At 42.5% G+C, this 10,922-nt stretch overlaps 1 pseudogene; it reads right to left on the bottom strand.

The window, feature by feature from the left end:
• Window positions 1–1,349: 1,349 nt before the first annotated feature.
• On the bottom strand, window positions 1,350–5,069 carry LOC140913641 (E3 SUMO-protein ligase ZBED1-like; annotated as a pseudogene).
• Window positions 5,070–10,922: the final 5,853 nt, after the last annotated feature.

The raw sequence follows: 10,922 nt of genomic DNA, 5'->3' as shown, positions 1-10,922 counted from the left end.
CTGAGCTGCTCTATTCTGTTTCCTAAGCACAGAACTTGAAAACATTGCTTTGCCACTATTAATATGATTTTCAATATGGGAAGAACTAAAATAAAATTAACTAAATTGATAAGAAATAGGGTGGTAACAGTAGACCATAACATTAATATGCATAAATTAATAATTGGATACATATTAAAATAGGAAGTAATTGTTTACAGTTTAATTATTTGGTAATTTCGTATGTGTGAAATGTTGGCACACAGCCAAGAAAAATTAATTAGCAGTTTCAGTTCAACATATAACTTGTGTGTTGACAAACAGACAAATGTAAAATAGAGTAAAGTAAAGGTCACCCCAACACTGCAGGGAGAGGTCAGTCGGGCATGTTCAGTCCAAAATGAGGTGAGGGTCTCCAGACCATAATAGTAAAGAGACCACAATACTAAGACTTTATATGTAAGAGCTTTGATTGACCGCCAGATTTAGCAGTTGTGATTGGACTATAAGAATGGACCAATCAGAAAGGGTCTAAATTTGTTTGGCGGATAAGGAAGGACTTAAAGAATAGCTAATCAGAACAGGTCAAAAATCGTATAAAAAACAAAGAGTCAACTTGCAAAATTTAGGAAGGGCAGGAGCAGGAGAAAAAGGCAGCTGGGAGAAGAAGCAAAAGAATCAGAAACAGAGAAGATTGAGGCCAGAACTCTGCATTGGGTTTTTGCAGTGGAGCAAGGAATCACCACAAGCAGTAGCTGTAACAGTAACCACAGGGTGACAGCAGCAGCAACAGTGCTGCTGGGACAGAGCAGAAAAGGACCCTGATAGAACAGATGGAGAGAAGACTATGGAGAGTAAGCATGCTAAGTATAATGTAAAATATAGATAGAAATAGGATTAATGTGTATGTGACTGTATGTTTGGGTTAATAAAGGTGTGTGTTTGGATTGTGAATGTTACATTGTTTTTAGGGCTGTCAAACAATTTAAAAAAAATAATCACGATTAATTGTGTGATTAAAAATTAATCATGATTAATAGCATGATTAAAATTAATCACAATCATGTGATTAATTGCACTGTTAAACAATAATAGAATACCATTTATTTAAATATTTTGAATGTTTTCTACATTTTCAAATATTTTATTTCAATTACAAGACAAAATACAAAGTGTACAGTGCTCACTTTATTTTTATGACGAAAATTTGCACTATAAAATTGAAACATCAATTCACCTCATTGAAATACAGTAGTGCAATCTCTTTATCAAGAAAGCTGAACTTACAACTGTAGAATTATGTAAAAAAGAATAACTGCACTTAACAATAAAACAATGTAAAACTTTAGAGCCTACAAGTCCACTCAGTCCTACTTCTTTTTCAGCCAATCACTCAGACAAACAGTCTTGTTTACGGTTTTAGGAGATAATGCTGCCTGCTTCTTGTTTCCAATGTCACTTGAAATTGAAAACAAGCGTTTGCATGACACTGTTGTAGCTGGCATCAAAAGATATTTACGTGCTAGATGTGCTAAAGATATATATGCTCCTTCATGCTTCAACTGCCATTACAGTTGAAAGAAGAAAGCCAAGGAAAGTTTGGGCCCCTTACTGAATGAGGGAGGCAACCTAGTGACAGAGGATGTGGAAAAAGCTAATGTACTCAATGCTTTTTTTGCCTCTGTTTTCACGAACAAGGTCAGCTCCCAGACTGCTGCGCTGGGCATCACAAAATGGGGAAGAGATGGCCAGCCCTCTGTGGAGATAGAGGTGGTTAGGGACTATTTAGAAAAGCTGGATGTGCACAAGTCCATGGGGCCGGATGAGTTGCATCCGAGAGTGCTGAAGGAATTGGCGGCTGTGATTGCAGAGCCATTGGCCATTATCTTTGAAAACTCGTGGCGAACCGGGGAAGTCCCGGATGACTGGAAAAAGGCTAATGTAGTGCCAATCTTTAAAAAAGGGAAGAAGGAGGATCCTGGGAACTACAGGCCAGTCAGCCTCACCTCAGTCCCTGGAAAAATCATGGAGCAGGTCCTCAAAGAATCAATTCTGAAGCACTTGCATGAGAGGAAAGTGATCAGGAACAGCTAGCATGGATTCACCAAGGGAAGGTCATGCCTGACTAATCTAATCGCCTTTTATGATGAGATTACTGGTTCTGTGGATGAAGGGAAAGCAGTGGATGTATTGTTTCTTGACTTTAGCAAAGCTTTTGACACAGTCTCCCACAGTATTCTTGTCAGCAAGTTAAGGAAGTATGGGCTGGATGAATGCACTATAAGGTGGGTAGAAAGCTGGCTAGATTGTCGGGCTCAACGGGTAGTGTTCAATGACTCCATGTCTAGTTGGCAGCCGGTATCAAGTGGAGTGCCCCAAGGGTCGGTCCTGGGGCCGGTTTTGTTCAATATCTTCATAAATGATCTGGAGGATGGTGTGGATTGCACTCTCAGCAAATTTGCGGATGATACTAAACTGGGAGGAGTGGTAGATATGCTGGAGGGGAGGGATAGGATACAGAAGGACCTAGACAAATTGGAGGATTGGGCCAAAAGAAATCTGATGAGGTTCAATAAGGATAAGTGCAGGGTCCTGCACTTAGGACGGAAGAACCCAATGCACAGCTACAGACTAGGGACCGAATGGCTAGGCAGCAGTTCTGCGGAAAAGGACCTAGGGGTGACAGTGGACGAGAAGCTGGATATGAGTCAGCAGTGTGCCCTTGTTGCCAAGAAGGCCAATGGCATTTTGGGATGTATAAGTAGGGGCATAATGAGCAGATGGAGGGACGTGATCGTTCCCCTCTATTCGACATTGGTGAGGCTTCATCTGGAGTACTGTGTCCAGTTTTGGGCCCCACACTACAAGAAGGATGTGGATAAATTGGAGAGAGTCCAGCGAAGGGCAACAAACATGATTAGGGGTCTGGAACACATGACTTATGAGGAGAGGCTGAGGGAGCTGGGATTGTTTAGCCTGCAGAAGAGAAGAATAAGGGGGGATTTGATAGCTGCTTTCAACTACCTGAAAGGGGGTTCCAAAGAGGATGGCTCTAGACTGTTCTCAATGGTAGCAGATGACAGAACGAGGAGTAATGGTCTCAAGTTGCAGTGGGGGAGGTTTAGATTGGATATTAGGAAAAACTTTTTCACTAAGAGGGTGGTGAAACACTGGAATGTGTTACCTAGGGAGGTGGTAGAATCTCCTTCCTTAGAGGTTTTTAAGGTCAGGCTTGACAAAGCCCTGGCTGGGATGATTTAACTGGGAATTGGTCCTGCTTCGAGCAGGGGGTTGGACTAGATGATCTTCTGGGGTCCCTTCTAACCCTGATATTCTATGATTCTATGATTCTATGATACAGACCACATATATCTATTCTGATGGCGGGTTTTGCTCGATAACAATCCAAAGCAGTAGGGACCGATGCATGTTCATTTTCATCATCTAAGTCAGATGCCACCAGCAGAAGGTTGATTTTCATTTTTTGGTAGTTCAGATTCTGTAGTTTCCGCATTAGAGTGTTGCTCTTTTAAGACTTCTGACAGCATGCTCCACACCTCATCCCTCTCAGATTTCGGAAAGCACTTCAGATTCTTAAATCTTGGGTCTAGTGCTGTAGCTATTTTTAGAAAGCTCAGATTGGGACTTTCTTTGCATTTTGTAAAATCTGTTATGAAAATGTTCCTAAATCGAACAACATATGCTGGATCTTCATCAGAGACTGACATAACATGGAATATATGGTAAAATGCAGGTAAAACCATGAAACAGGAGACATGCAATTCCCTCCCCAAGGAGTTCAGTCACAAACCTTCAGGGCTCAAGCAGTGTTTCTAGCTTTTGCAGTTTTTCAAAATCCTTATCTGTCGGCACTGATAGATAGTGCTTTTGAAGAATAAATGTAGATGTGATAGTGGCTTTATTGAAAAGCAGGCACTGAATCATGGCCAATGTGGAGTTCCATCTGATTGAAATATCATGTACAAGAGGTTCTTGTTTCTGTCCGTTTGCAGCTTGTCGTATTCCTAGCTCTGTCCTGTTAGCTGGACTGTGTTTGAAATGGCCCACAAGTTTTCTACATTTTGCCAGCACGTTTTCAAAACTACCATCATTGAGCGCTACTGTAATGGATCATGGAATATCAGCACTGGAAGGGACCTCAGGAGGTCATCGAGTGCAACCCCCTGCTCAAAGCAGGACCAACCCCCAGTTTTTGCCCCAGATCCCTAAATGCCCCCCTTAAGGATTGAACTTACATCCCTGGGTTTAACAGACCAATGCTCATACCACTGAGCTATCCCTCATTATAAGAAATGTGCGTCATGTATTCAAAAGGCAAGCGACTGGCTGCTGCTACCATATTATGTGCATTGTCAGTACTAACTGTTGTTACCATTTCTTAAATATTCCATTCTTTTGCAACATCCATGAAATGCTCTGCACATGCTTCAGCATAATATCTCTCTTCAGTATGTGTTACTGTTACAGTAGATGACTGCTGTGTCCATGCAAGCATCAGTAAGGTGTGCCATTACGTGAAGATAGCTATGATTGCTCAAGGATGTCCAGTGATTGCCAGTCAAAGCAACAGCCAGTGCATTTTCAGAAGTAGTCTTTTTTTGTAGTCTTCTTGTTGTCATATAGGTCAGTTATTCATTATTAAATGCTTCCTCAGGAGGGCAAGATATATGACTGATTAGAAGATGCAATTTCAATACTATCACTTAGCTCTCTGTCATTTACAATGTTGAGTGGTCTGCAGTCCATAGCTATCCACTTTGCAATAGCATTAGTTAAGGTGTTGTACTTTGATCCATGGGCTTGTAGCGATCCTGAAACTCTGAAGTTGTACTCTGTCGAGGCTGGCTGTATTCATTTGCTTGTGGTGGGTTATCTCTAGCACAAGATCTGGAGGCAAAAGCATGCTTAGAACATAGCTGGTACTCCAGACTTAGAGTGCTTCTTGGGAATTTGAACTCAGCCTTGCAATAGCTACAGATAACAGTCTTTTTAGCCAAAGAACCATCTGGAAGTATTTTAAACATAAATTTCCCATTCAAAAGACCTGAACTGTTGCTGCTTTGCTCCATTAGCTTTTTCTGATATTTAATCACTCCAGATCATAAAAACACAGTACAACTGTGACAATGTCTGGAATAACTCAATAAATTCTTTTATATAACCAAAATATATTTGTCTCCTGTTCAAAAGAGTCCTTGCCATGGATACTGAAAGAGTTTACCTCAGGATCAACATTCAGTAGGGGAATGAATGGTGCAGGAAGCTTTTTTTCTCAGCTGCTGCTGGGTTAGCCTTTTGTATATGATTTTGTACATGTCCTTTAGAGGAGTCTTGGCTTATTAAAGGGTAAGATTTTTTTATCTCAGAAAGTCAGTACTCTGGAGATGAGAGCGGTGTGAGTTGTGCAGGAGAAAGGTGAATATTTGATGTTGCTCCTGTTGGGTTGGGTTTCTGAGCTCACCAGGTTGACCTCCTGTCCAAAGAGAGTTTCTTCTTAGAAATCTGCATTCAGTGTTGGGGGAGGACAGGGGAGGGGGGAAAGTAAGCAATGACTTGTGCAGGAGAAGGGTCTGGGAGGACGTGGGGTGTCAACAGGGAGGAGCAAGCAATATCTTATGCAGAAGGAGGGTGAGGAAGGTGTCTTGCTGCTGCTTCTGGAAGGGTGGTTTCTGGTACTGGGCTCACCAGGCCCACCTCCTTTTACTGAGCTAGGTGGGCTTTCTTCAGCTGAGTGAGACCTTGTTTGCAAGGGAGGGTGGATTTTACCTCAGGGACTCATCATACTGCAGGGGAGGAGAGGCTGTTGCAGGGAGGCTGAGCTCGCCAGGCTTCATGTTCTCTATGGGGTTCCCCTGGACCAAGTGGCTGGCTTGGGGCAATGGGCATGATGCAGGGGGGTTGGTCTCGGGAGTGAGGGGCTGGCAGCCGGGACAGAGCTGAGGACTACCCTGGCCATGCAAGGTGCAGACTGGCTAGGGTGACAATATGTCCCATTTTGGCCAGGACAGTCCCCTTTTTCAGCTTTGTCCCAGGTGTCCCTACTTTTTCACCAAAACTGAGCATTTGTTCTGTCTGTGGGTGACACAGAGAGGGTTGTGGGGCAGGGGTCAGCCCCGGCCACAGCCTCGGCCCCAGCCCCAGCTGTGGGCGGCACAGGACTGGGGGGGGGGGGTAAACCCCAACTTCAGACAGCATGGTGCTCAGCAGGCACAGGGCTCGGCGTGGGGGTGAGCTCCAGGCAGCACAAGGCTCATGAGGGGTCAGTTCCCAAGCTCGCGTGGGGGGGGTTAGCCCCTGGCAGCATGGGGCTCGGAAGTGGGGGGTCAGCCCCAGCCTCAGCTGTGGATGGCTCAGGGCTGGGGTAAAGAGACCCCACTGGGGGCAGTGCAGAGCTCATGGGGAGCAGGGCTCAGCCCCAGCTGCAGGTGTCCTGGGGCTCAGGGGTGGGGGTCAGTACCTGAGCTCGGTGGGAGGGTCAGCCCCAGCTGGCATGAGGCTCGGGGGGGGGGGATCAGCCCCAGCCCCAGCTGCAGGCAGCACAGGGCTCAGGGGTGGGGGTGAGCTCCCAAACTCAGGGTGGTGGTGTGAACTCCAGCCCCAGAAGTCACGGGGCTCGGGAAGGGGAGGTCAGCACCACCTGCGGGTGGCACGGGTCTCAGGGTCAGCTCCAGCCCCAGCTGTGGGTGGCACCAGGCTGGGGGGAAAGACCTAGCTGTGGGCAGTGGGGAGCTTGGGGTGGGGGGCTTAGCCCCAGATGCGGGTGGCAGGGCGTGGGATGTGGGTCAGTGCTTCATAGAATAATCCCCTCTATCCTTCCAGGTTAAAGCTTTACTGTCCACTGGGTCACTGGGCTAGATTGCAAGTTACTTTTCCTCATTGCTGCCATCCACTTGTCATTTTCCCAGCCAAATCCAGACCCTTCTAGGACTCTACAGCTGAAGAGCTTCCCAGAAGTTCCTTTCATATCTCTCACTGGTTCCCTTTTCCCTGGTAGTCTCCTGAACCATGAAACATTTCTCCAGCTTGACTGTACCACAAACAGCCTTCCTGCTCCTGGCAAGTATCTCTTACTGACTGAATGGAACCACAGGTTTCTCTTTATGTACTGCGGCCCTGTCACATGGCTCTCATTGACCCGTGGACTCCAAGTTCTATAACCAGGCTACCAGATTAAGCCACCCACAAGTGAAGAGGGGAGAAGTGTGAAGCCACGATCAGGATGGTAATAATGAGAACATGTGGATAACAATGTGTAAAACATAAAAGTTATTTGTTTTTTTTAAAGGTTTTGCCTATTTTTCATTTTTTAATACAAAACTATGTCTAAGTAGGTAAATTATTTATCAGCAATCCCCACTAGCCTGCAACCTAAGATTGACTCTTTTTTTCTCTGTCACTCTTAACACAGACTCTCATTGACTTTAATCCTTGAGTAGAGGCTGATTCAAAAGAGAGTAAATCTCTCAGGATATTATTAGCATTGCTAACAGCGGTAATGGGCAATATTATTAATATTACATTGCTTTTTTGGAGTTCCTGTGTCACATTTTCAACACTAATATTTCTACTACTTCTAAGCTGTGTCCCATAAACATTTTTAAGTTTTGACTTTAATGATTAGATAATCTTACAGCTATATTTTCAGAATTCCTCTTTTGGGAAAAATACAGAATGTGGACATTATTTCGTCATTAGCATCAGCTGGTAAATTTCTAAGTGTACATCAACATCTGAGCATGGAGGTGTGGTGCCCAGATCTTCTAGGCATACCTGCACTAACTCTGCTTGAGCTACCTTGCTAAAAATAGCAATGTAGCTGGGTTAGCATGGGAGGCAGCTTGGGCTAGCCACCCAAGTTTTCACCCAGGGTGCTTTAGTGGAGGTGTATGTGGATGGCTAACCTAAGCCACACCTTATGCTGTCATAGGTACCCTGCTATTTTAGCATGCAACCTCAAGCAGAGCTACAATGGGTGCACCTACAAACTTCTATATGTAGATGTGCCTTAACTGTACTCCTCTTTTACATAATCCATCCCATTTATCAATAATGATCACCACCAGATGAGACTTGTTTATCCTACATTATTTGCTGGGGTTTGTCCCTGTCCCAGCTGGAGTTTGCTCATCAGATAGTTTAAAGGTTTGCTAAGCTCTGCATAAACTTTATCTCTTCAAAGATTTTTTTAACTAAAATTTCATTTTATATATAAAAACCAGGAAGGATGATGAGTCAGCTTGACATGATGGATGAGTTTATACCATGCTGTCACTTAAATCTCAAGGAATAAAATGAAAGATGGATACTATAATTAAGTTTCATAATTAGCAAGCCTATCTGGTGTGCCTACCAGCATAATTTTAAGAAATTTGTGTCTTCCTTAAGTCTAACTTGTAAAATATTTTATTTAATCCTAGAGAGCTGAACAATTATGAGCTATAGGAGTGAATACTGAAGAAAAACAGTCTTGTTCCAGTGTCATTAATGATGCTGTCCTTTCTAAAGGAAACTACAAAAGATTTCATTTCTGAATTGTCAGTCAGACAAAGAAATCATTTTATGAGTCCAGAAGGATGTCAGTACCTTTTCGTTTCCCTTACTTCAAAGTGCCCTACATATACTGATGAACAATTAGGTAATAAATAGGCAAGCTTTCTGTAAAGATGAACCAGGTCAGCTCAAAGAAATGTCAGTACCTGTATAGGCTGTCATCAGAATATATATTTTGTATAACCAGTTGAAAATTTTCATCAAAACTGTTTTTGACAGAAAATTGGGATTTCAACTAAACACAATATTTTGTGATAAATTTTCCATTGAAAATTTAGATTTTGTATTGAAAAACTGCATGCCTGAAAACCCAACATTATCAGCCAAAAAGCACAACTATTTAGGCAAAACATTATATATTTACAATTGGAAATACTGCTACTATGCCTTATGGGAATGGTAGTTTAGTTGCCTCATGTTCCCATTTTCCCCAGTGGGCCAGGTTCCCCAGCCATACTTCATCTCACATTCACAGTGTCCATGGAATACCAAAAATGTACTGCCTTCCCTCACCAAAAATCACTGTGCATCCTGGGAGAACCATAAAGCATGTCACTCCCAGTCCCTACTACTCTGGACGAATTCAGTCAGGATTGGTGTATATTTATTTTCTTGCTCAGGTCTGCATTTGTGTTACCTACAGGTTGTATTTCATTTCACAATTGCAAGGGAGCCCATCTGAAAGTACTGAGTAGACATATGCAGTTGGAACTTCTTGCTTTCTGCAATGTTCCCCATGATCCTGTGGAAGATTTTGTTTATAACAGATTAATCAGTGGCTATTGGCCTTGTCATGTGACAGTTGTATAATTATTTGCAACCCTAACTTATGTCACGTTAAAAGGCCAGGCAACAAAGCAGTGTCTCACTAGTACTCCCGTGTCTCCCCTTTATTATACTCCATGCTGAGACTTTGATTAGATTCAGAAGATGGGCTGGGAATAGGGGAGGAAGGAGTCAGTGAGCAACTGTTCTCCATAGCATGCTCCCCTGTGAATCCCACAGATATCTAATCAGGCATATATCTGAGAAGTAATGCTACTCCAAACTGCATTAACTCCTCCTTGGCTGTCTCTATGGATGCTGCGGCATAGCTGAAGTGGAAGGCTGAATGTTATACATCATCCCTGGATGCAGGTTGCTGTGGAGCTGGCCTCCAAAACTATAGCAGAAAGGGTCTGGGATGTGCTGGTTGTAAAGCTGCATCCTATCTAGATCCTGGGATCCACAGATTTAGTGACTCAAGTCCTATATGCTTCCCATACTTCATAAAGTTTTTCACAATAACTCATTCTGTTGTGCCTTAAATTAGGGCCTGAGCCAAAGCCCATAGAAGTCAATGGACTTCAGTGGGTTTGGGATCAGATCCTAAGATTGCAAACACTTGATGGAAGGGGCCAGGACATCCTATGTGTTTATAACATGCCTTGCACAATGACAGCCCAATCCTGTTGGTCAGCTAACTAATGCCAGAATGTAAATAAATAAACAACAACAACAATAATAATAATTAATAATTAATAATTGGTACTTGGTATGTAGGGTAAAATCCTGAGCCAACTGAAGTCACTGAAAATTTTGCCATTTACTCCAATGGGGGCTAACATTTCACCAGTAACAACTTTAATCATAGACATATAGGACTGGAAGGGACCTCAAGGATCATCTACACACTGAGGCAGGATTACTTATACAGGTGTTTGTCTAACTGTTCTTAAAAGAAAAAAAAATCCAGTAACAGGGATTGCACTGATGAATCATGACTAGACACTTCCATGATATACCACAGTAGCTCAAGAGATGCATTGTGGGAGATTTAGTGCACCCAGGGAGCCCAGCCTGTAATGAGAATGGGGGCATCAGATGCCCATAATACAACTCCCTCAAGGTACTGCATCAGCATTTCCAAACAGAAATTTTATATTTTAAACTGAAGGGGAAAAAATAATTTTTTAGACTTTTTTTTGTATTGTCCAAAACTGTGTTTTCAATTAAAAGTCATAGAGCTCTGTGGAAAATGTGAATGAAAATGAAACACTTTTATTGAAATATTCCATGGGTAAAAAAAAAAAAAAAGCATTTTTGATCAGCTGTATTCAAAGTCTTTTTATGTGTTGTCAGAAAATCTGTAGTCAGGTTGGTTTAGGGCACTTTTTCTTAGTCCCGACAGATATAATCTTTCAGTTTTTACAAATTAAGTAATAAAAAACTACCCACACAGCCCAAAATGTTTTAGATTACCATATTGTTTGTCATAATGAATGTTAATGAAACAAGATTTTTGAATGTGGAACAATTCTACAGTTTCAGAAAAGTACATATAGAGCTTTTTCTAATATGATATTCTAAAGATTTGGAGTTTATATAATGGT

The sequence above is a fragment of the Lepidochelys kempii genome, chromosome 1, assembly GCF_965140265.1.
Source record: "Lepidochelys kempii isolate rLepKem1 chromosome 1, rLepKem1.hap2, whole genome shotgun sequence".
NCBI lineage: Eukaryota > Metazoa > Chordata > Testudines > Cheloniidae > Lepidochelys > Lepidochelys kempii.
This window is presented reverse-complemented; position numbering and strand designations above follow the sequence as displayed.